General features: G+C 40.6%; 1 protein-coding gene and 1 long non-coding RNA gene across 6 annotated transcripts in view; both read left to right on the plus strand.

Annotated features, from left to right (window-relative positions):
- LDLRAD4 (low density lipoprotein receptor class A domain containing 4) overlaps window positions 1-24,603 on the plus strand; it is a 280,021-nt gene that overhangs the window by 162,833 nt on the left and 92,585 nt on the right. The window lies entirely within an intron of this gene.
- LOC310848286 lies at window positions 15,049-24,212 on the plus strand. The gene is made up of 3 exons (XR_014566275.1): window positions 15,049-18,828; window positions 19,209-20,150; window positions 20,766-24,212. It is a non-coding gene; the product is annotated as an uncharacterized lncRNA (long non-coding RNA).

Raw genomic sequence — 24,603 nt, forward strand, 5'->3', positions numbered from 1 at the left:
TACAGTTTCAAAGTGGTAATGGCTGGAAGCAATTCTACCAGAAAGTTGGGAGTAAGTACTTTTATTTGCAAATGTTTTATTTTAGAGAACTTACTCTTGATGAATGAATGTGGAACAGCACAAGATGTAGAAAACCTTTAAGGAAGGCACAGTTTTGCAGGAAGGCAAATAAGGAAGGACAGAAGTTCAAGGAAGGAAATAATTAATAGTCTGCTTCAAAAGCAGATGTTCTGTTGCTTAGAAGAATCTACTTATAGAGACGTGACTTATATTTCTGCAAGTGCTGTTTGCTCTTTCAGGATCACTTGCTTCTGTCAAAGGGCCCATAGGAAATAAGCATTTGCTTTGGGGTCTGCTGAACACTCAGAGCCAATGGTCTGATCACAGCTTCTTCCTGCTAACACTTTTACGCAGTGGAAATTTGTGTACCTACTGGTTTGACTAGATGACTCTCCAACTCTACAATTCTATAATTTTGCCATGGCTTTGCTCAAATAAACCCCATTCATATGGAGTATGATAGTAAAGCTCCCTAACCATTGGTAAGGTGCTCTCTTTATGCTGCAATTCTATTGACAGGAGAGAGAAAGAACCTAAAGTGGTTGAACTGTAACGTCCATTGCCTTGGACAGGGTGGAAGTAAGGAAAGAGCAGCATTCTGTCACTCTTCCACTTTAACTTTTCTTTAACAATTTCCCTACTGTTGGGGAACAATGGGAGGAAAGTTCATTAAGCCACTAAAGCAGCTCTAGAGTTGTCACCATTTCATCCCTGGATTAGGAGCATTTTGGAGGACTGGGAAGGCTAACTCTAACCTTTTGAATCAACGTATTCCCCTGTTGCACCCCAGCATGCCTTCAATTTGGCCCTGGCATGCTCTCTTTTTGCTTCTAGTAATGTCAGAGCTCTGGCGACGTTAGGACAAGGACCAGTGATGTTTCTGTGTCGGTACGGAGGAGGCATCTAAAGTTGGGTCCTCTTCTCCAAGGTTGGAGTTCTCTCACTGTCCTTGGAGAGGGAGATACAACACTTCATGAGGCCCTTGGGATGCTCTCCCAGGGACCATAGAATTGCAGAATTGGTGACGCAATTAGAATTGTTTCCATTTTGATTGGTGCATCATTGTGAGCTGCTCTGGCGCTTTGTGGGCAAGTTGTGGGGACAGCTCTATACATTGATTATATAGGGAGAAGGTGGAATTTGAAATGGCTACATTAGGTCAAATCAGGGACCCATCAAACTCCCTCTCAACAGTGGCTACATCAGAATTCAGTTGTTTTAAAAACAGTCAGCTTATTCCCTGATGCCTATACCCAGTCATTAGCAGTTAAATTAATCCATGCACCATATATAGGAAACTCTGAAATGGGCTTATTTTCCATTCATATCATTTGTTCAACCTCTTGGCATGTTAGCCTGATACCCATTTTTATTCCAAGTAGATCTTGTGTTTGTTCATCTTAACCATTATGTATTAATTGCACTTGTTTCTTTCAGTTATGTGCATTGCATGAAAAGGTAAATAGCTGTTCATTGTTCTGTAATCAGCTTATGATTTTAGGAATACCCATAATGCCTCTTTTAAGAATACCTCTTTTCAGTGCCGGAGCGACTTTTCATGTAGAAAGCATGTTATTGTCTGGTGACTTAAATATTTATAAAAAATATTTAAACCACATTAAATTGGCCCACCTTGTTGTGATTTTTATAGAGGACATTGCCTTGAAACCAGAGCTCTTACCTGCCACCTTTCTTAGGTTTATGTCGGTAAAATGCAGTCATATGGTTCCACTCGTATTACCTCTCCTTTGGTAGCCATTTCATCAGGAAAAAGCTGTATGAGTCATTATTTGCCCAGTGGATATGTTGCCTTAATTCCTTTTCCTCTTTGTTATCTCTTGTTGCACAGAACAAAAGTGCAGTGTAGTTTCTTATTGAGCTCTTGTGCGAGAGAGACCACAAAGAAGAGGATTAACAGAGGTATTTACAAGTCGTGAGTAAACATTGCCAGGTGGAAAGAATTTTATAATGTCTGCACCAAACTGTTCTTGGCTGAACACAGCGTAACCAGTACTTTGTTTTTAATTAGCATGCTATTGTCACAGTATTTTTTAAAAGGTAAAATGAAAATCTGGATGACACATTATATGCATGTGCTAATCTCTGTTGTTTTTTTAATGGTGGATACAAATGAAGTAAAGGAGATTGCTTGAAAACTATGAGAAAATGCTCTCATTGAGTTTATTGCTCTCTGAGGCTGCGACTGTATTCTTCCACACCACCCCAATCTCTGAGCAGTCTGGTGTTGAGTTAAAAGTGTAATTGTGTTTTATTATCTATTTATGATTATGTGAGTTCTAATGTGTTTGCTAACTTGCCTCTTATTTTTCTACAGGGAATCTGTACTTTGATGTTTGTTTGCACATCTGGGGGCAGATGCCTGATTTTGGGAGGGTTAGTGCTATGAGTTTGTTGGTGGCAGACCCCTCTAATTAATCCCTGGATCCAACAAGGGTTAGAATTTAGTCAAAGCTTGTAGTGTTAACCTGGATCTGGCAAGTGCCAAAAGCTAATCAAGCCAAGCTGTCTTCCCCTCCCTCAACATATAAAACCAGAATTTAGAGGAGGGAGTTAGGAGTGCTGTGACCTAGGCTCAGGTTGTGTATATGTGTAAATAAACCATATATTATAAAGATACCTCAATTTCCGAGTGGTATAAGATTCCAGAGGTTCCAGGTGTTTACCAAGAGTTAGTGTTTCCTTTTGGAAAGTAAGCATACCTCAAAAAGACCTCCTTTTTTGCTGCTTTCTTTCCAAGGTCACATCATTCCTAACTCTCTAAACTCTGGCCTTATCTTTTGAGGGAGGGGTCCTTCACCCATTAGCCATCTTGCACCAAACCCAAGCCTTGTAACACCCCAAGCCTTGATTAAATTCCAACACTTGCTGGATCCAGAGATTAATTAGAAGGGTCTGGCGCCCCAAAACCTATAACAGTATGCATAATTATTTGTGAGTAAGACCCACTGAATAGAGGGACTTACTTCTTAGTAAAAATACATAGGGTTGTGTTGTTGCATATTAGTGGGCTAGGGATGTCTAGCCCTCAGTCAGACTTCTTGTACCTCTAGCAGCTGTGGGCCAGGAAGACGTGCAACTGGTAGAGTCTCTTATGTGGCAATGAAAGCCTTCTCTTGTTGAACCTTTGTCTGCTATGCAGCTAGTAAGAGCAGAGGAGGCCAGCTTAAAAAGCCTCATTGAGCACATACATTGCAAGCAACCATCTACTATTTGTTGGTGCAACACTGAACTATGGTTTAGATTTTTGTTTGATATGGGCCTGTGTGTGTGTGCGTGCACAGGCACAGGCAGAGGGGAAAGAATAGGTAAGCAGGTCATGCTAATAACAAAAGAGGAGTGGGGAGAGAGTTGTGGAAAACTGACCTGTTTTTATGAAGATTTGCTGGACAGGGGAAGGAAAACAGGAAGTGCATTGTGTGTAAGAAGAGAGAAAATGGGTATGTTCTGTGGCTGTGATTTATTTACTGGCAAAAGGGTTGGTGCTTTCTTTTGAAATTAAACTCTAACCCCATTGCCAGTAAATTACAGCCAGGGATAAATTACTGCACAGAGAGGTGCAGGGACATTGAATTGTATGAGTGATATACCATCACACTGTTAGCACTGCTTCTTCCAAGTACATGGGGAAGGAGGAAGCTGTAGTTGCTTAATAGGAAGGGAAAAGGATTCTGCATATGCGCAAATCATTTATTCATACTACTGTGTTATGAATTCACCATCTGATCTATACGTGATCGTATAGTGGTTAGTACTCTGTGATCTTGGGCTTCTAATTTATTGGTCTATCACAGTTTTTGAGATGTATTAGTATCCCACTGAATCAGGGACAGTCAGCAAATGGATCCAGATCTATTACTGCTAGATCTCTGGACAATTTGTAGTAGGTTGGCAAGGGATTCTACTTTCCAATTGCTGAACTGTATTAACTGTGAAAATACATTTTTTACCAATTAATTTTTACCATATTTCCACACAAAAAATTAACAAGAAAAAAAAGACAATTTCTGCTCTAAATTAGTTGATTGAAGTAAAGAGAGCTTGGGAAAATGCTAGATTTTTTTTGGTGTGTGTGTAGGATTGTAAAACATAGGGGCATTGGAAGATGTTTCATCCTTAATCAGACCACTAGCCCATCCTTAAAGGGACATGGGTGGTGCTGTGGGTTAAACCACAGAGCCTAGGACTTGCTGATCAGAAGGTTGGCAGTTCGAATCCCTGCAACGGGGTGAGCTCCCGTTGCTTGGTCCTGCTCCTGCCAACCTAGCAGTTCAAAAGCACGTCAAAGTGCAAGTAGATAAATAGGTACCGCTCTGGTGGGAAGATAAACGGTGTTTTCGTGTGCTGCTCTGGTTCGCCAGAAGCGGCTTAGTCATGCTGGCCACATGACCCAGACGCTGTACACCGGCTTCCTCAGCCAATAAAGTGAGATGAGCGTCGCAACCCCAGAGTTGGTCATGACTGGACCTAATGGTCAGGGGTCCCTTTACCTTTACCTTTAGCCCATCCTTGCTCAGTGACTGGGAACAGTTCTCCGGGACTTCAGATGGCCTACCTGGAGATGCCAGGGATTGAACCTGGGACCTTTTGCATGCAAAGCTCTGCCACAGAGCTATACAGTCCTTGCACAACTATGAACACAGTTCTGGTACTGAAAAAACCCCTCATAGGCCTGCCTTATAGCAGGGGTAGGGGACCTGTGGTCTCCCACTTGTTACTTACCTGCAGCTCCCATCATCCATGGCCATTAGCCATGCTGACTGGGGCTGATGGAAACAGGAGTCCAACAACACCAGGAGACCACAGGTTCCCCACCCTGCCTCAGAGGAATTTAGCCCCCTAATTCTTAGTGTTTGCTCCCCTGAACTATTATTTTGCACCTTGCTCTGGTTGTTGGATCTTGAGTTTCATTCCTGCTCTAAACATTATGAATGTATATAGTGCATATATGTGTATATGTATTTGACTTTCTATGTAGTTTGTGGCTTTCCGTATTGCTTTTGTCATTTGCTTGTATGCAATTTTAGTTTCCAATTTCTGCTTATGCACATTTGAGTCTTCTTTATGTTAGAACCACCAACTTGGCTGCATTTCTGGCCTTTGCTCCTAGCTGTATACATTCATATGGATGAATATTGCTATTTTCATCTATGAAATGTTGGAATGTATGTAACTACAGTATCTGGGATATCATTTTTATCCAACAATATATCTTCCTTGAAACCATATTTACTTTTTTTTTTAAAAAAAGAAAAGTACAGGAAATTGCCAGTTGTCAGAAGAAGCTTTGCATTTCAGATTGCTAATGGCAAACAGTTTGCATAACCATACAACAGATGAACAAAAAACAGACCCTGGAACAAAGTTGGCTGTAGCTAGGTTTTATTTGGAGGAGAGAGAGGCTGGTTGTCACTAGAAGCTTGCATATTTTTATGCAATAATGGCTCAACAGCAATGTCACTTTTGGAAGACTTTCCAGCTTCCTTCTGTCATGAGCAAAATGTGCCCCCACCCTTTGGTTTATATCTTTCTATTGCATTAAATGTGAAAATATTCAGTCTTGTCTTATCTCTATAGGACAGCTTTTCAGGGAAGAAAAACTTAGGCAGTTGAATGCAATTTACTCAGTACTCAGGACATGCTTTTGAGATAATTTGATATTCATTTTAAGTCGAGCCACTCGTATAATCATCCCTCATCAATCAGATTTTATCAATTAAGTTACTTAAGGTAGTTGTGTGCATGGTTGTAACCTTGCCTTGTTTTTAAGCAGCCCCCATGACTCCCTTTTCTAGTTATTAACGCCCAGCTGGATTCTCCATAAGCGTAGCCTTTATATAAGGCTTGAAGTAAGGTGGGGGGGGGAGTGGACTTCAGCCGTGTTCAGAACAAGGAATGGAATGATGAAAGCCAACGCTATGATTTTCATCCAACAGGGTGCTGCTCTGTGTGGCCTACCTGGCTTCATAATATAGCACAGTTATCTTCTTATCTCCAGTGACTTTGTCCTTAGCAGGTATGCCTATTAGACATGGTAATGCTTCAAGAGGTATGCATACTTAAGTATTAATATTGATGACAGTAATAACAATAATCAGATTGGTAGCAGAATCAAATTAATGTGGTCTCCCGCAGCAGAAATATTTACCCGATGTGTCCTGCCAGTTAGAGAGATTGGCATTAAAGCTAGACATTACCTCATCTTCCTGGGCAGACAGCCTATTTCTATGCTAAGCAAGTCTGCAGGAGTGAACAACTGAATACCTGCCTGATTAGCTCTGCAGTGGCAGATCTTGGTTGGAAGTGATTTCCCTTAGTGCTTTCCCTCTTTTGCTTGCTCTCCATCTCTGCAAGCTTTGTCACTATGCATTATCAAACCATGTTTTTCATCTTGAAGGGCACGTTGCGGGTAAGATTTGCCAGACAGGTGGGCAAGTATAAATGCTGATCCAAATCGGAAAGGTCACGATGAACAGAAGGAAGAAAAGTAAATGTGTGTGTGTGTGTGTGTGTGTGTGTGTGTGTGTGGAATGAGTGTCCCCCTTCTCACCCTCTGTATATATCTGTGCCAGGCAGGTGAAACTAGATTAATGAGGAAATGCAAGATAAAGACCAGAAGGATTCTGCTATGAAAAGGAGATTTTGTTTTTAGCACAGGAGACAGTTCCAGTCTCAGGGAAGGTAGGGATTAATTGGCTGACAGCGATAAAGCTTTGTTCTTAGGATGCAAATCTTTTCTTATTGGAAATAAAATCCCATAAGATCTCTCCCACCTGGTACTTCTGTAGCTGTCTATTTTTGTGGATTTCAAAACACTTCACAAACTCTGTAGGATTAGACCAGTCCTCCACATGTGCTTCACATAAGACAAAAAGCAGCAAGGGATGCTGGGTATTTGGTTCTGCCAGCAGTCTTCCTCTCCTTCCTAGAGTTAGTCTCTTCTGCTAAAGATCTTTCATCCTCAGTGTGACTCAGAAGGCTGGTAGCTAAACTGTCCCCAAGGTCACTCTGTTAACAACTTTTGGAAATGTCAATGATTATTACTAGAGTCCTGACTCCTGTCACTAAACCACTGCAGCTCTCTAGATTTGTGTTTTGTAGAAAAAAACCCAGTCACATATAAATAATATGCTTAAGTAACTTTTTTAAAAAAGAAAGAAAAGAGATCATAGTATTAATTCTGTTTTCCTTATTTGACTTGATAGAATGAAGAAGTGGCAAATCATGTGAGTTCCATGGAAAGAATTCACAGTAAGAAAGATAAGAGTTACACATGTATCAGAGTTTGGAAGCTTCTAATGTTCTAACAGAATTTGAAGCTTTTTCTGTCTCTCCCCTTTGTTGTATGAGTGTGTATGCTAGGGTGGGATGAGCATCTTTAGCTTAGTATTGCGACAGGAGGCAGATCAAGATTCTGACAGGATTCTGCAGCTTTCATTTCTCTTGTGTGTGCATGTGTTCACTTATTAAGGTTTAGTAATTTCAGTGCAATATTCAGTGCTATTTTTCTAGAAAAAGAGGTGCCGAAACTCACAATGAACACCTCCATTGTATTCTTAGAATGACAATGGCGCCCACCTGAGAGGTGCCAGGACTAAGAGGTGCCGGAACTGAGTTCCGGTGAGTTCCAGCTGAGAAAAACCCTGGCAATAAACATTGTATTGGATGGTGTCTGACCTTGTTGCTTTTCAGATGTATTTCCTTCAAGGCTTGCACATCTACGATATGAAGGCCAAACTTCTAAAAGCAGCAAGTGTGTAAATATTTTTTTTTGGAGGGGGGGGGAGGAAAAAGGAAATAACCCTGCAACAAAGATTTGTATACTTCGTCACAAATTCACTAGAAAAGCTAATCAAGATTGTTCTCTATACTTAGGTCTCCCAGCTGTGTAAAAACTGCTTACTGGTGGTTAGTTTACAAGGCTGCATTGTGGGCAGGATTGTATGGGGTCTTTTCCATGAAACTGTCATCCTTGATTGCATAGGAAAGACTCATGACATTGTGGCTAGCTTATTTAATTGCAGGCCTGCTCACCAATAAGAAACTTCTGTTCAACTGGAAGAATGTTTAAAGGGCGCCTACACTAGCCTGGAAACCACCCATAAATTCAGGGCTTGCCCTACCATTTGGCTGAATGAGGCAGCTGTCTCAGGTGGCAGATGCTAAGTGGTGGGGAGTTGTTGGAAGAGAGAACTATGTATTCTGTGCGACCTGCACTACACTATCAAAGCTAGCTTACTGCTATTGAGTATGATGTCCCATTACCTAGTATTAAGGTCTTCCCCTCACCTTTTACATAGAATGGCAGAGAGGCATCATTTTTCCTTTGTCTCGGGCAGAAAAATGGCATGAACCATCCCTGTGTGGATCTACAGTGCAAGACCTTGATTCCTGATGTATTTGCAGGAGATCCTGTTGAATCTTGGCAAAGGTCTAATTCACAGGAGAGCAGGACCATGGCCAGCTCACTGTGGAGACACCCAAGAGCAACAAGCTTGCAATGTTGTTCCAGCAACTGTCTGGAGCCAATGGAGAGCTAATCCTAGCCTTCACCAACCTAGTACCCTTCAGATATTTTGGCTACAGCTCTCAAGTCATAGTCCAAAACATCTGGAAGGCACTAGATTGGCGAATGCTATTTAAGTAGTCCCACTGTTAAGTTGATGTTTCAACCTGTGCCCCATATGAGGAAACTGTTTGGGCTGTTCATATTCCTCAAGTGAAGGTTCCAGATGAATTGGGGGACTTCCTGCTACCCCAGGATATAGTGCAGTAGTGCTCAAAGCTCTGAGGAGGAGCCACATGAAGCAGGCAGGGTGCCTCCTCAGTCCATATAGATGAATACATTGCTGGCTTCTGAGATTTCCCTCCCATGAGGGTCTCTGGAAATGGGAATTCTGAGAATTTTATTTTTTATTTCCATGTAGACATTGCTTACTGTCTAGAGATCTCAAAGCAGTTTACAACAGATAAGCACAATAAAAAATTGTTTTTCATAAAAAAACCTGATAAACTATCTTTATCCATAAAGGCAATATAAATCCTGTTGTCACAGAAGCCACTTGAGACTCCAATGACAGGTTGGAATCAAGAACTACTCCCAGCCTGTTTTTTTTAAGTAGAGTGCAACCCTTGCCAGAACAGGTTGTACACAGAAGCCACCCACCTATAGCATTTCTGTCTTATCAGAATTCAGCTTCACATTATTGGCCCGCATCCAATCCATCATTGCTTCCAGACACTGGACCAACACCTCCACAGTTTCTCCTGATTCCAGCTAATGGGGACATAGAGCTCGATCTCTCTTGGGTGTGACGTCTTGTTTTTTTTTCAAGCTAACACTAAGGAGGTCACAGTACAAGCAATCCACATCTTCTTGATTTCTGAACCTCCTAGGACTGAATCCAGGCATACATTCTGTCTGTCAAGCTAGCAAATGCCAAAGATAATTTGGACTTTTGTTAAGATATTTTCTCTTTAGTCAACTGAAGGATCAGTTACCACTGAACAAATCTGAGGTCTACTTTATGTGTTTTTGTTATTTCTGTGCATAGATGAATGATAACATTTTAAGGCAGGAAGTGTGTGTGGTGTAAATATGTCACAGAGATGCATCTGGGACAGAGTTAATTTTGGTTGCTTGGCATATGTCCATTGTGTGCCTTCAGAAATGTGTGATTCCCCCCTCAAGCTGTTCACCCCATGACATCCGGTAGACATGCTGAAAACATACTTGCTATGTAAAGTGTGAAGTTGCCCCAAATTTGGTTCTAAGGCTAAAGACCTTAAGACTGAAGAATAAGGCAAGAAAAATACCAGAAAACTGAGCTGTTGAGGATGTACTGGGTTTCTTTAGGAAATAGTACAGTTTGACATATTAGAAAACACTTTTTTAGAAAATAAATAAATTTATATATATTTTTAAAACTACTAAATATTCATGTGTTTTGGATCTTTGTTTGTGTGTACTTGGAGTATTTTTTAAAAAATTCAAGAGAGTTAAAGTTCAGTTGCAGAAAGACAGGCTACATAAAAAGAATATTCCATGCAAGTCAGTTTAATGAAGAAAAAAATATTTAGGGATATTTGTTTTCTGTGCATTGTATTTAAAGCAGGTACCCCCAAACTCAGCCCTCAAGCTGCTTTGGGACTACAATACCCATCATCCCTCACCACTGGTCCTGTTAGCTAGGGATGATGGGAGTTGTAGTCCCAAAACATCTGGAGGGCCGAGTTTGGGGATGCCTGATTTAAAGGATTCATATGAAAGCGGTCTTTCACAATGACAGTAATTAGGTTAAGCTAATAATAACACTGCTAGTGGTAAAACATTGTACCCCATGTGTTATGTATTCAGTGATCTGTGTTTGCCTGAGCTTGAGTCTGGATTAAGGATTCTGAGCTCTTGTGTTTTGATTCGATACATGATGTCCAGTCACAGAGCATTTCAGGATTTGGGCCTCTGCCATTGGCCCTTGAACTCTGAGTTGTGATTTGCAGCTTGGAAGTTTAGACAGCCAATCACGTTGAGAATGGGAGTGGCCCAGGTTTTCAGGAATGTATATAAGCAGTTGCTTTGCCCCTGTTTCCCAGTTATGTAGTTCAATAAAGGTTCTTCTATTATCACTGTCTCTTGCCTCATGGAAACCCACCTACACTCCACCATGCGTGCAGCCTGTCAGAAACACTCAAACATTGTAGATCCACTTGTGTCCTGTATATACTTTTGGTCATGCAATCATTCATGCACTACAGAAATAATAAGTACTGTTCATGCAGGATGTGTTTTTTTAATGTCATGTACTACCCATTTATGTATATAAGCCTTAAAGAATGGATCCTGTAAGGCTAGTCTTCAAACACTGCAGTAAAATCCGTTGAGAAATTATGGTGTTCACATTCTTATTAGGTGGTTAGGCACCCAATTAACCACTGTGTGCATGGAAATTTCTGTTTGCTTGGGAATAATTTCATGTTTGATCAACATGGCCCTGAAAGTTCTTTCTGCTTAGTGGGATGATAAAATATTTATGGATAGCAGATCTTTACAAATGTCCAAGGGGATTTAGCAATTCAAACATAATTAAAAGAAATATCAAACAGGTACCTCTTCAGTTTCTGCCTCTGAAAGGAAAGAGTGAAATTATACTTCATGGAGCAGAACTATTAAATGTTCTGCCCTTTAGCATCTCTTGAGATCATAAAAGTGTTGTGCACTATTTTATAGTCTGATTAAGAATATGTTACCATGATTCAGATGGTGAATGCTAAATTGAACATTCAGATTACAGTGGTACATGTGGAATATTCTGGAATCAGGCACTACCCTCCTGGGATCCTGTCCATGTTTGTGTTGCTGCTTCTGCTGCAGTACTTTCTTATCTTTAGGGAAGAGGAGAGAAAAGGGGAAATACTTCATGTTTCAGGGCGAAAACTGTTGTTATTGTTCAACGTTTAGTGATATTTCAGGAAGTACAAGCAGTCCCTCCTGTCTTAAGGAGGTAAAAACCTGAGTGTGGATGTCATACTAGAATAGAGTAAATGCTATAGCTTGCATTTCTTTTGTGTGGTTCAGGCTTTTCCTAATTTCCCTTGGATTCCCTTCCAAAAAGAGTCTGAACAGGGGAAACTTAACAGTGTTTAATTTACACTTGGCTGTGAAAAGCTGCGGAGGGGGGAAATCTAAATCACCCAGTGCTGAAGTGTCAGAGAGTGAAGCAGTTACACTATCATTGGTGCAATAAGATTTGATGTTTAAAGCAGTCTGAGGAGTAAAAATGCAGGTTACTTTTATAATGGATTTTCGAGACTGGTTATGAGATTTCGTTTAGGTTATGATTTAAGACTTTATAAGAAAGAGCTCACACAGTGGAACAAAACCCGGAGCAAAGGGAATGTTGCATTACCACTTAAAGCACTTAAAGATGGGACCACCATTGTGTTCTCTTTGGTTCAAAAGTGGCACACAAGGTGAGTTGGAATCACTCAGTTAACTTCCTGAAAGCTGGGACACTGATGCTTACCAAGAGGGAGAGGGACAAGGCGGTAGGGTGGTTGGCTTGGTGCGATCCACTGGCTGGAGTGCTGGATTGACTCACAGGCAAGTTTACACCACACCAACCTCCCCACTACTTTGCCTTTCCCCATCTTCCCTTCTGGTGGCTCACCTGCTGGTGAACTAGCATAGCAGCTCCACTCCACCCAGCGGGGCATTTCTGCCATGCCACTGAGCATGTGGAATATGCGCAGCCCATTATGGAGTGATCGCCATTGAATTCATAGGATTGCAGCCTTACAGTGCGTAGGATTGTGCTGAGAAAGGTTTGACAGGCTTTAAAGAAAAGTTAGCACTGTTTCTATTAAGGCTGCTAAGATTGTTGGCAAATAAGTTGAATATCATACCTGACAACATCAGATTGCTTTTATCCAAGGACAACGGTTGGGGGATAATTACTTGGACAACCTCAATTATGAATAAATGCAGTCTCGCCAAAGGAGAATTGATGTCACAGTTGTCACTGATGTTGAATGGTTATTTCTGCTTTAAACTTTACGGCACTTAAGTAAGGTCCTTTAAAAATGGTACAAAAGCTGTCAACACTAAAGTAGGTAGAATGAATGATGCAGATTAATGAACAGGTTTCAGAGAAAATTGGGCTTCAGAGAAACACCTAGCAAGAATGTCTTCTCTCATCTCAGGTATAGAACTTCTAGCCATGTTTGATAACACCAGTACAAGAGATTAGCTGTGCATTCTAATGTAAGTCTCATTTTTCAGGTTAAGTTTGACCAACAATAATTTTAAAACAGTCTTTGCTCCAATTACATAATATTAATCTACTCCCATCATAACATTATTTTCATTATGTAAAACAGTCTTTGTAAATGATTAAACTGCATTAAATTAAACTGAGTTATTGGGACATAAGTTATTTGTTAAAGAACAGCTCAGGGTTGGAGATGGGTGAAAATGCTGACTGCTCTTTGATTGTAAAAGTCAGCATTTCTCTCTGTGGGACCACTGTGCTAATATCAGAGATAAGCTTCTGCCTGCTGCCTTTTACTGTCAAAGGGCAGACAGAAGCTTATCTACAGTCTTAGCAAAGCGGTGCTTAGTGGTGAGATCTGAGATCCCTTAGCTCCAGCTAAACTATTAAATATGGTTTATCATAACATGGGAACGCTACCAGTGTTTTCTCATAATGCCAGACCACTCTTTAACATTATATCCGAATGCAGCCTTTGAATTTGAACAGTCTTTTGTAAGAGTTAAATGGCTAAACTATCAGCACTTTATCAGTGTAGTGTAATGAAAGAAGCCATCATTTCTGGAAATTATTTTAGTTTGTTTCTTTCTTGGCTGTTTTTGTTATGAGTATTAGTCACTGTGGGTGTCTCATTTTGGGAATGAATGCTGGGAAACCTTTTTTCCAAAGGAATCAAGGGAGCAATTCTAAAGATGGCCAAAAGTTGGCTGAGGGTCCATCGGAAGCAGTGTAACCTTCACTCTGCCAGTAGGAGACCTGCTGGCCAAATGTCACTTACACCTCAGGAAGTAAACTCTGTTAATATAGATGTCCCTTTGATGGTGTTCCATTGGCAATGGAGGCCAAAACAGGGCACATCAGGGGTAGTAAAAAATCCCCATAGTCCTCCTTGTTCCTGTACATCCAAAAAAGTGAGAATTGGGTATAGTTCATTCCTTCCATTGACTTTTGTTCTAGCCAAGGTAGAAAGGGGAACGGTCTTCCTCTCCTGCCCTGGTCACAGCAAACTGGCAGGGATTCTGCTCAGCAACAGAATTATACCACTAAAGCTTGAGGATTTATCTGTTTATACAAATTGAGATAAATATTCAATAATATGATTTCTCCATATGAAAACTTTTGTGGAGGTGGGGAGGATGCCACCAATTCCACTTGTATTGGGGGGGGGGTCATCGTGTGTAACTGGTATTTGACATCTGAAAAATGAACAAGGCTATAAAAGGTAAAGGTAAAGACCTTTGGATTAAGTCCAGTCAAAGGCGACTGTGGGGTGTGGCGCTCATCTCGCTTTTCAGGACTACTGGTTCAAGCACTGGTGTTAGTCATGTGTAGCCAATTTTCTTTGTATTTGGTCAACGTGCTCAAAATCAGTGTGATCTAGTATTCAGGTGGTTTGATTAGGACCTTGAAAAATCAGGATTCAAATCCTCACTCAGCCATGAAGCCCACTGGGGGGCCTTGGACAGTCTTTGAGCCTAACTTACTACACAGGCTTGTTGTGAAGATAAAATGGAGAGGGGGGAAGTTATGCACACCACATTGAACCCCATGGAGGAAAGATAGTATGTAAGTAGTAATAATGAAAAATAATAAAATTATATCAGGGACACTGTCTTAAAATAGTAAAAAAGAGATTAACAGCTCAAATCTATGCATGTCTACTCAGAAGCAAGTCCCATGGAGTTCAGTAGGACTTATTTCCAAATAAATGTGTCTAGGTTTGAAGCATAAAATAATTACTAAGGATGGTGTACCCTTAGACCCCTAAAATAGTGGTAAACCAAGAACAAATGGTTACAGCTTGTGGTTTGTTTGGAGTGAGACAAACCATAAATTCAGGTTTGGATGTAGTGCTAAGCCAAGCCATGGCTTACTTCCTGGTAGCATAACAGCTGCAGCAGTGGATGAGGAACCATGGCCCATGGTTTTCTCACTACACACCAGCATGCTTGCTTGAGCTGAATCACAACTTCCATAACAATAGCTAAGATCATTAAGGTTCTGAGAAACAAAGTCTGGTATGTTGCCCAGATTATCAAATTGAGAGGTATTGTTTATCTGATGGATGAAAGAGAGAATGATGCTCTCTCCCCTTCCACTAAGCTAGAGGCATTTATTTGGTTTGTTTTAAATGAAATCGCAATATTGATTGACATATATAATTGTTTTTCAATACTACAGTTGAAAACAATTTAGTTCAAAACAAATGTTTGATATGCTTCATATTGATGTAGGCTGCAATCGTATACCTCTTATCTAGGAGTAAGCCTCAGTGAACTCAGCTTGCCTTACTTTGAGTAGACATGTATAGGATTGCACAATGAATTGCATACTTTTGGAAGCAACTTTCCATTTGATTTCCCATGCAGAGAATCAAGGACTGCTTTCAAAATACAGTGCACATTTTTTTTGGCTGCCCTGTTTTCATCTATAATTCTGAATATAAATCAATCAACAACTTGCTACTTTTATTTTTCTAATGATTGTTTTTCTCTTCGCTTAGTCTGTTCTTAGCAGCTGAATTAGGAAGAAATGTGAAGGTTGCTGAATGTTATTTAGTCACCCAAGCATTCTGTGAAATTCAGTGTTACTGAAAAATGAGTGCGTTTGTGTTCGTCTCTCACCTTGTAGTATGTGCGATATCTAATCCTTGGTTTTCTCCCCCACTCCCCCTCTGAAGTGGAAAGTCTTTAGCCAAGGAAAGTCTGTTCTTATATTATGCACTGCAAGTGACGTTTTTTTTTTTTTAATACCCTCAAAAATTGCATGTCAAGATGAACCTTTCATGAGTAGCTTTGGCATTTGACAGGCTCCCTTCGTGTTCTGTATCCCCTGATGCAGAACAGAGTTTAGTAATTTACAAGGTTGAAAGTCCTTGTACAGAAATTGCATACCAAATAGTAAAATACGCAGGGAATATACTGTTGTTAACGTATGCATAAGGGCAGATCCAAACAGGCACCTTCTTCTTTATGAGGTGGACGTCCTATTACTTTCCATAACGTTTGGCTCTTCTGTCATATTTTGGGATCCATGTATTGAATGAAGAAGAGGGACTGTTCTGCTGACCCTTCTCCTGATGTTACAAGGCTGCCCCAGGCCCCAATGCTGCCTCCACACACTAGGCATTTGCACACTTCCTCCCTGCACAGCAGACAGCCACAGCTCACGCACACAGACTTCAGAGGAGAAGTTGGGAGAAGATCTGCAACATCAGGGATGGGTGTCAGGATACACCTCTGGGGGTCCACGCAGCCCCCGGGATGAGACGAAACCTCTCCGGGAATCCTCCTGATGCTGCGTAGCTCCGGGATGTCTATAACTCACCAGTCCCACATGCTCCAGTGACACGCAACAGATGTCTACGTGCACACTCACTCAGCAGAGATTTAGCAGAAACGAAGTGGAGAATTGTCTGCTCATTCTAAGCTTTTATTCAGCAATATATACAGGACAAATGATCATGGCGTTCTCTTACTCTAGCTCCGTGAGAGAACAGAAAGTAAAAAATACAAAAACACAAAAATCGGAAGAGATAAGGCTAACTTCCCCTCTCAGCCTTTTCCAAGCCTAGAAAGTAAACATGGACATGTGATGTGACAATCACACACTCAGCAATGGAGGACAGATATACTAACAGTAGTATGGCCCCCCTGCCCATTTAATAGCACAAATCCCTTTGTAAGGAGAAGGAGCCTCCCATGATGACACTACCATGTATTAAATAAGACCAGTCTATGAACACTACAGATTACTTTTCCTACCCTTACAGTACAGCTGTGTTTCATACAGGACTCCCTGTGGTTATGTCCTGATTATTAATTTTGCCTGTCTAGCTGCATGCCTGTGGAGATTAGACAGGCACCTTCACCATACTGTTTTAGGTGCCTGCTGAGAACTTTTCTGTTTCAGCAAGCCTATTCAGACACATGATTTAGTTACATCTATTTTAAGTTTTACAATGATTTTATCTTTGCCTTTAATGTCCGGTCTATATGTATGTGTTTTCAATTGGTTTGTGTATTTTAATCGTGGTTTTATATGTAATTGGACTCGTACGCCGCTTGGAATTTTTTTTTAAGCAAGCAGTTTATACATTTTCTTTAAAAAAATTCTTGTGATGTGCAGTAATGGGAATGATTACCCACTTACAGCTGCCATGGCACTAATCCTGACCTAGCATCAGTAGCCTGAGACCTATCCAGATGCAATGGATAAATCTGGAGAAGCCTTACTGCAAAGGGAAGAGTCAGTTCGGTTTCTCTTTGTTCCCTGACTGTAGCTGCTTCATCTAGCCCAGGTGTCGGGAACCTGTGGTTCTCCAGATGTGGCTGCAGTTATTCAACTCCCATCATTCCTGACTATTGGCTATATGATCTACTGTAAGTTTGATGGAGGTTAGAAACAACATATGAAGGGCCACAGGTTCACTACATTTGCTCAAGGAAAAAGCTTTAGAAAGGGATGGGGGGCTTCTGTGAGTGTTTATTTGATACACTCCAGTTATTTACAGAAGAGGTTCAAGACTTAATATTGTTGATTTGCTAGAAATCTAAAAAACAACCCATGCATTTCCTATGTAAACCAATTATGTACAAGTCAGACATGACTAATTATTAGTATATGTATTTTGTTATTTGCTGTTTTTCAAATTGGATTGGGCATGTGTGCGTGCATGTGCGTGTTTTAAAATTGCTTCTTATTTTTTGGTGGAGTCTCAAATGTGGAGAAGTGAGAGTGTTTTGATACACTTTACTGTGTGTTTCTGAACTTTCGAAAGTTTGGCTTTCTCTGTATCTAACATTAACTCATTGCCATGATTTTGCAAATTGGATTCCAAATAATTAAGCCTGTATTCTATAATAAATTCTTCCTGAGGTACAAGCTTTCTCCCTCAACTCCTATTTAATATATATTTTGTGTGTTTTATATATATATTATGTTGTAAAAATACTAATGACAGTGATGTAAGTTAAGGAAAGAATTTCACCATTGGCTTTCAAGTTTTTTGCTTTTGCAAGCTGCTGTCATGACCTAAATGTTGATCTAGTATAGAATTTGGTGATTTAATTTCCTGTGGGTTTTTAATGGTAGTATTAAAAGTGAATCGAATGGAACTATATAAAATATCTTTGTGGGTGTATTTCTGTATTTACTTTAATGGCTGCTTTGCAACTTTTAAGATTTTAGTAGCTCTCCAAGGCATTCAAGTGAGCCAGTGTTAGGAACTTGTATTATATATTTGAGAAATAAAGTCTTCCCAAATAAAGGTGTGTTGGTGTTAAATATTTTGAGCCAAGTGCAAAAGGTTACAAAGAGCTAGGAAATTACCATAACTCATATCTAATCCTCATTCTTGCATATGTGCTTATGCAGTAAATTAGCTGTTTGTTTTGAAATCTGTATTTTGAGGACAGGAAATTTAACATATTAATAATCATATTCAGTTATCCATTTGTTATATTTATACCCCTCCATTTCTCAGGCCAGGGCATGAGTTCCATTAGTCTATCAAACAGGTTATGATCAAGTATAACTCTATGATCAAACATAACCCTAATCTACCACTGGACCCAAGCAATATTATATATAGAAGCTACATACCAATAAAGGACCATTGGAACCAAAACCTCTCTCAAACTACTCTCAGCACATTTACATACTGTTGGCTTTTTCTATCCTAAGCACTTGTTTTGAAGAAAAGTGGAGAATTCCTCTTCCACATCATCATTGTATAATCTGACTGAGATGTTATAATGCTGGTCAATGTCCCAACTGCTAAACTGTGATGCTCTAATTTGGAATATGACAAACATGGCTTTTTAGAGGCTAACCTTGCCTCTAACCTCATAACCTTCCAATTGTTTCAGTTGGCATGTGGTATCCTGCTATTGTAGGAATCTAACCCTGGGCCTGGAAGATGTCCTGATCTCCTAAATCCTACTCTGGCCTTAATAAGCAAAGCCATCTTGTTTACTGTCAGGTAGCAACTGCGATAAAGGTAAAGGTAAAGGTACCCCTGCCCGTACGGGCCAGTCTTGACAGACTCTGGGGTTGTGCGCCCATCTCACTTAAGAGGCCAGGGGCCAGCGCTGTCCGGAGACACTTCCGGGTCACGTGGCCAGCGTGACATCGCTGCTCTGGCGAGCCAGAGCCGCACACGGAAACGCCGTTTACCTTCCCGCTGCTAAGCGGTTCCTATTTATCTACTTGCACCCGGAGGTGCTTTCGAACTGCTAGGTTGGCAGGCGCTGGGACCGAGCAGCGGGAGCGCACCCCGCCGCAGGGATTCAAACCGCCGACCTTTCGATCGGCAAGTCCTAGGTGCTGAGGCTTTAACCCACAGCGCCACCTGCGTCCCAGCAACTGCGATACTGTATAGCAATTTTATTACGAGTGCCTGAAATTTATCACATTGCTGAAGTGATAGAAAAGATTTGATTCAGAAAAGAAGAGTAACTTCATAGACATATGAAATATCACAGAATCATAGAGTTGGAGGCCATCTAGTCCTTGTAAGTCATCTGGTCCAATGCTTTGCTTGATGGCATAAAATTGAAGCAGGGCTACAGCATCCTTGACAAATGGCAGTGCACTCTCTGCTTGAAGACCTCCAGTAAGAGAAAGCCCCTGCTCCTGGTTATTAGTTTCGTTGTCAAACTGCTCTTAACTATTAAGAGGTTTCTACTGGTGTTCCACTGAAATCCCCCCTCCTGTAACTTAAGCCCATAAGATCTAGTCCTGCCCTCCGGGGCAACAGAGAAGTGCCTGCCCTCCTCTTGTCAATATGCCAAGAACATTTTGCCTCTCTTCAGAAGTCTCCTGTAGTGACATCTGGCCAGCTGCCTGCACTGCAGCTGCAGTGACCTTTCAGGAAGAATTGCCCACAGTTTTTAATTATTTCATGTTCCTTCCTTTTATACACTTCAGGGAGACTTTTGCCCGATAATGAAAAAGCAGCGGTTGCATTTAAAAACAAATGGACAATCAAAATAGCTGCACAATCTACCTGGCTGTGCTGCTGTATTTCAAGCGGGTGGGTGAGTTGTCCATTCAAATGTGAAAAATGACACCGTACACATTGAAAAACTGACAGTCAAAAAGACAAGTTCTACATGGTATAGTACTTCCGAAAAACCCTCTAGGAAGTTTGGCTCCTTCAAAGTCGAGATCACAAAGCTGAAGTAAATAATGCATGCTTTTATGAGGAAATCTCTCGTGTTGCCTTGGGAAGAACCATTCTTTATATTAATGAGTCAAGCAGAGAGAACAGAGTTGAAAGCCAGAACTATAGAGTGAAAGGCAGTAGGCCATAGCTGTCAACTTACAGATTTGAAAATAAGGGACCAGCAGCCTTGAAAATAAGGGACCAGCAGCCAAAATAAGGGACCTGTGGCCTCACCTGTTCCAGGCACTCCAGTCTTCCTGTCCTCCTGCAGTCTGGTCATACTCATGCTGGTAGCTTTGAGAACACTGTCCAGCCAACTTTGTAACCAGAGGTTCAACTGAATAGAATCTGAATCACATGCAACACAAGGCCTATGCAGCCTCAACTTAAGATGGCTCCCTGGCCTGGCTTTGCACTGCAAAGTTTGCAGCAGCAAGTGCAACAAAATGGCGTCCAGCATTCAAAAAACCCCTCAGCTTGCATTAACTAGCCACACACAAGGCATGTAAGCTCCACCCCCCAGTCGTTCTTAGACTTCTTGGTGGGTGAGCAACACAGCCAAGCAACACAGTTGGAGCCTCCCTCCTCCCTGGCCAGCAGGGAGGGAGGGAGAGGAGCTGCTTCCTTTGAAATTTAAGGGACATCATTTAAGGGACATTTAATGGACATCCATCAATAAGGGACAGCAGCAGGACATGGCACTGGAATAAGGGACTGTCCCTTCAAATAAGGGACACTTGACAGCTATGCAGTAGGCTGAGGGGTTTCTCCCCACTTACCCTCTTTCAAATGTCAGTGAAATACATGGAAATGCAGGTTCAATGCATAATCTATACTGGAAGTGGGGGACTATAGACATTATTGGCAAAACGAAGCATGATTTTAATAGCCATTAAGGAACAAGAATGGAAATCAGAACAGAGAAAATTTAACAAAAAACTAAAATGCCATGCCAGTTGTCAGGCTTCTAAGTATTTCCTGTTTGTTCTGTCTTTTAAACTGCTTCTTCTTCAATATATGTGGATAGATATATTTATGGTTTTACAGAATGTATAGCAAAACAAACAAAAGTGAATAAAAACAGTTAAGCTCAAAGAAGAAACACTGATATATTCATTACTTCCGTAAATCACTGTACAGCAATCACAAGGTAATTACTTACCTATCTAGATGCATAGCTAAGAAGTCCAAAAAGGCGATTTCACAGTAGGAAACATATTTATAAAGAGATGCCGCAGTAAGAGGACCAATTTCCGCGTAAGAAGCGAAGGGATGCTATTTGCTATAGGCATCAGGCTTGGCTAATCCCTAGGAAGGAGTTGGTGGGCTGATTTCTCTATAATTGCCTTGTCACAAGCTCTGTAATGGCACGCTGCTAAAGTTGTGGATTTTCATTCTTTTGCCAATTCCAGCTCTGTAGCTCCTAATAAGGATATCATTAATTTTTTATGCAGCAGCATCTGGGAAAGTACTCAAAAGAGCTAACCTAGGGTAGTATTCAGTTAAGTTTTACCCAGAGTAGAGCCACTGAAATTAATGGACCTAATTTAGCTGTTCTCATTAATTTCAGTTGGGCTACTCTGAGTAAAATGTAGTTGACTACCACACTGAGGATCTAGGTTAAGCTGATGAGGATTCTTCCCAATTTTGTAGGTAACATTCAGAATTTATATGCCTTCTACTTATAATACAGGGTTTCTGAAGGATCCTGGCTTTTCCAGGACTTACTTGGGAATGTTGTGATGGTGATGACATCAGTAGGTTGTACCAGTTGCTGCTACCAACTCAACAGCTCTGCACCCACACATCTGGGCACCTGGGTTCCCATCTGTATTCAGCAACACTGTGCAGAGGAAGCTAGTAGTCCTTCTCCATACTTACACATGGGTCATTACATGAGTTTTGTGAATTATTTTGTTTTGACTGTCTTGGCTCTACTGCCAGTCCATTTTGTTGGATGTTCACAGGCTCTAATACTCTCTATCCGTTTAGTGTTAAACACTTATGCCACATTCTTTTTCTTTGCCCTTTTCTGAATTTTCTTGAGCTCCACTGTATCCTTTCTGAGGGAGGCCATCCAAAATGACATAGTTTGGCAAATTTACCTGCACCATAGATTTATTCAGAGGCATTTTGATACTGCCACCCCCTCCCCCAGTTCCTTTCCCAATGATTCCTCACATAGATTTCACCCTTTTCACTGCCACTACATATTGAGTTGACATGTAGCTGATCTACCAGCTAAACTAGTACCCTCTTTGCATCTCCTCTTGCTCCTTACAGGTCCCTTCACCTTTTTAGGAGTTTCCCCCAACTTTTCTTGTCACTAGACTATTGTGTTAAATCAGGCCTTAGCACTTTCACTAGACCACCAGAACTCTGTCCCTCTCTTACTGTGAGACTTATCTTCGCTTCATGCAGCCATGCCCAGAACAGTCACCATTCTTATTTGAACATAGCGAAAGTGCATCATACATCAGTTACAATTGATAGTGGAAACTTCTCTCTTGGATAACAGGAAGAATGCATGTTTTGTCCCAGCTCTTACTAACGTTGGAATCCAATTTACACTGAGTTAAACCATTGGTCCACCTAGTTCAGTGCTGTGTACACTGATTGGCAGTGGTAATTTAGAGTTTCAGAAACAATTCTTTCCCAGAACTTCCTGGAAATGCCAGGGATCAAATCTGGAATCTTTTGCTTGTAAACCACGTGCTTCTAATTTTCAGAGCTCTTATTTTTCTGCACATTTGCAGAGTATTTGCTTTGATTTTCATGTTTTTATCAAGATTCTGGGAGCTCAAGAATGATCATAACAATATGTCTACATGGAATCTGGCAATTCCATATTAGAACTTATAGCTTTGATAACCCCAGGTGCTTCTTCAACCACACTGCTAATTCCAACACTCAGCTATTGTGGTTTGTGTCTTATTGGTGCTGAATATGCCTGCATTTTCCACTGAAGTACTTACATTTGTGCTCGATTTTAAGCTATGCATTTAAACAAAATTTGTGCTGCTTGGTTTGAAACCAGTCTCCAGTAAGGTGTTCTTGATGTGCTAATATTAAGTTTTGTAGCTGAGTGATTGGTTGGTTTTAAGATTCATTGTATTCAATAAGGTTTGGCTGTGATACATAATGGAAAATGAAAGGCAGTCCTAACAGTTTTCTGTTATATAGAAACCTACCGTCTGTTTCATACCGAGAGGCCAATTGGGTATCAATCATTAATTTTTGTCGGTTCATCTTTCATTTCATGCTGTGTCTAGCAAGACTTGATTTAAACGTTTGAGTAATTTGCAGTCTTCCTTCCCACTTCCAGCACTTCATAACTGCTTTTTATGCAGACATACCTTTATTCACAGATTTTGCAATATGTTTCTTCAAGAGATAGTTCGCAAGAAATTCCAGCTTGCCTTCTTTTTTGACCAGCCTCATTCCTTTAAATAGACACAGAGAGATTTCTGGGAAATGGTTACAATAACTCAAACTCTTTTAATGACAAATGTGATTTGTACATGTTTCAGTTGTTTAAATAACACCAAGTTTGTGAATATGCACCATGGCCAGCTGTCATGTACATTAATTGTTCAACTTACATCCACTTTTAACATACCTGATTAGGGCTGTTGAAGGTTAGGATTCAATTGGAGGTTAGACACTTAATTAGCCAATTTAACTGATTATATGAGGGTTTGGCTTTTAATTCACCAACGGAAAGCTACAAATCTGTTTTGTGGGATATTAATGGTTACAAAACTTTCTGATTTTAAATAATAGGTGTGTTTTTTAAACAAAACCAGGGTTGGGAACCTTTGGCCCTCCAGGTTGGACTTCAACCCCAGCCAGCCTGATCAGTATCAGGGATGATGGGAGTTAAGAGTCTATCCACATCTGGAGGACCACAGGTTCCTCATCCTCGTTTTAGAAAATACAAATTTCCAGAATTTAAGAGCTATTCATAGGGTATGTGCAAACATGGCACCAGGCCTGCAAATCTGGCACCATTTTTGAAGCCCCTTCACAGGTGGCATTCTGCTTAGAAATGGACTAAACTTCAATATTTTCAATTTGTTTTTAATGTTGTGTCTAATTAATACCTTCAGCCTTGTTAACTACCAGACTGCTTTATTTTTCCATGTTGTTTTTAAAGCATGGGATTTTGAAATTAAGTTTAAAAATGCAAGAAACAAAAAGGAAGAGCACATAACAATGCAACAAGATCACTAATTAAGGGAAAAAGAAAACCCACTGATTATAGTACTTGTATATCACGGGTAAGCTTCTGGGACAATTAGAAATAAAACAGCTTGAGGAGAGGCTCACTAACTGTTAAGAGAGTTTGGATGCGAAAGTTATGTGGCTGAATAATAGTCAGGAAAAAATACACCTCTTCTTGATTGAAATTCCATCAGAAGCGAGAATGATTTTCACATAGGAGAGAAGCGGAAACCATGGCACCATAATATCTTTTTTTAAAATGTGGTTCTTTGCCTATTGCATTTACTGAATAAGTTTGTACACAATAATGGTCTTCTGAATTACATATATCCCCTGCTTTTTAGAAGATTGCTTGAGTGGCTTCTA

Source organism: Podarcis gaigeae (genome assembly GCF_964106915.1).
Source record: "Podarcis gaigeae genome assembly, chromosome: 7".
Taxonomy (NCBI): Eukaryota; Metazoa; Chordata; class Lepidosauria; order Squamata; family Lacertidae; genus Podarcis; species Podarcis gaigeae.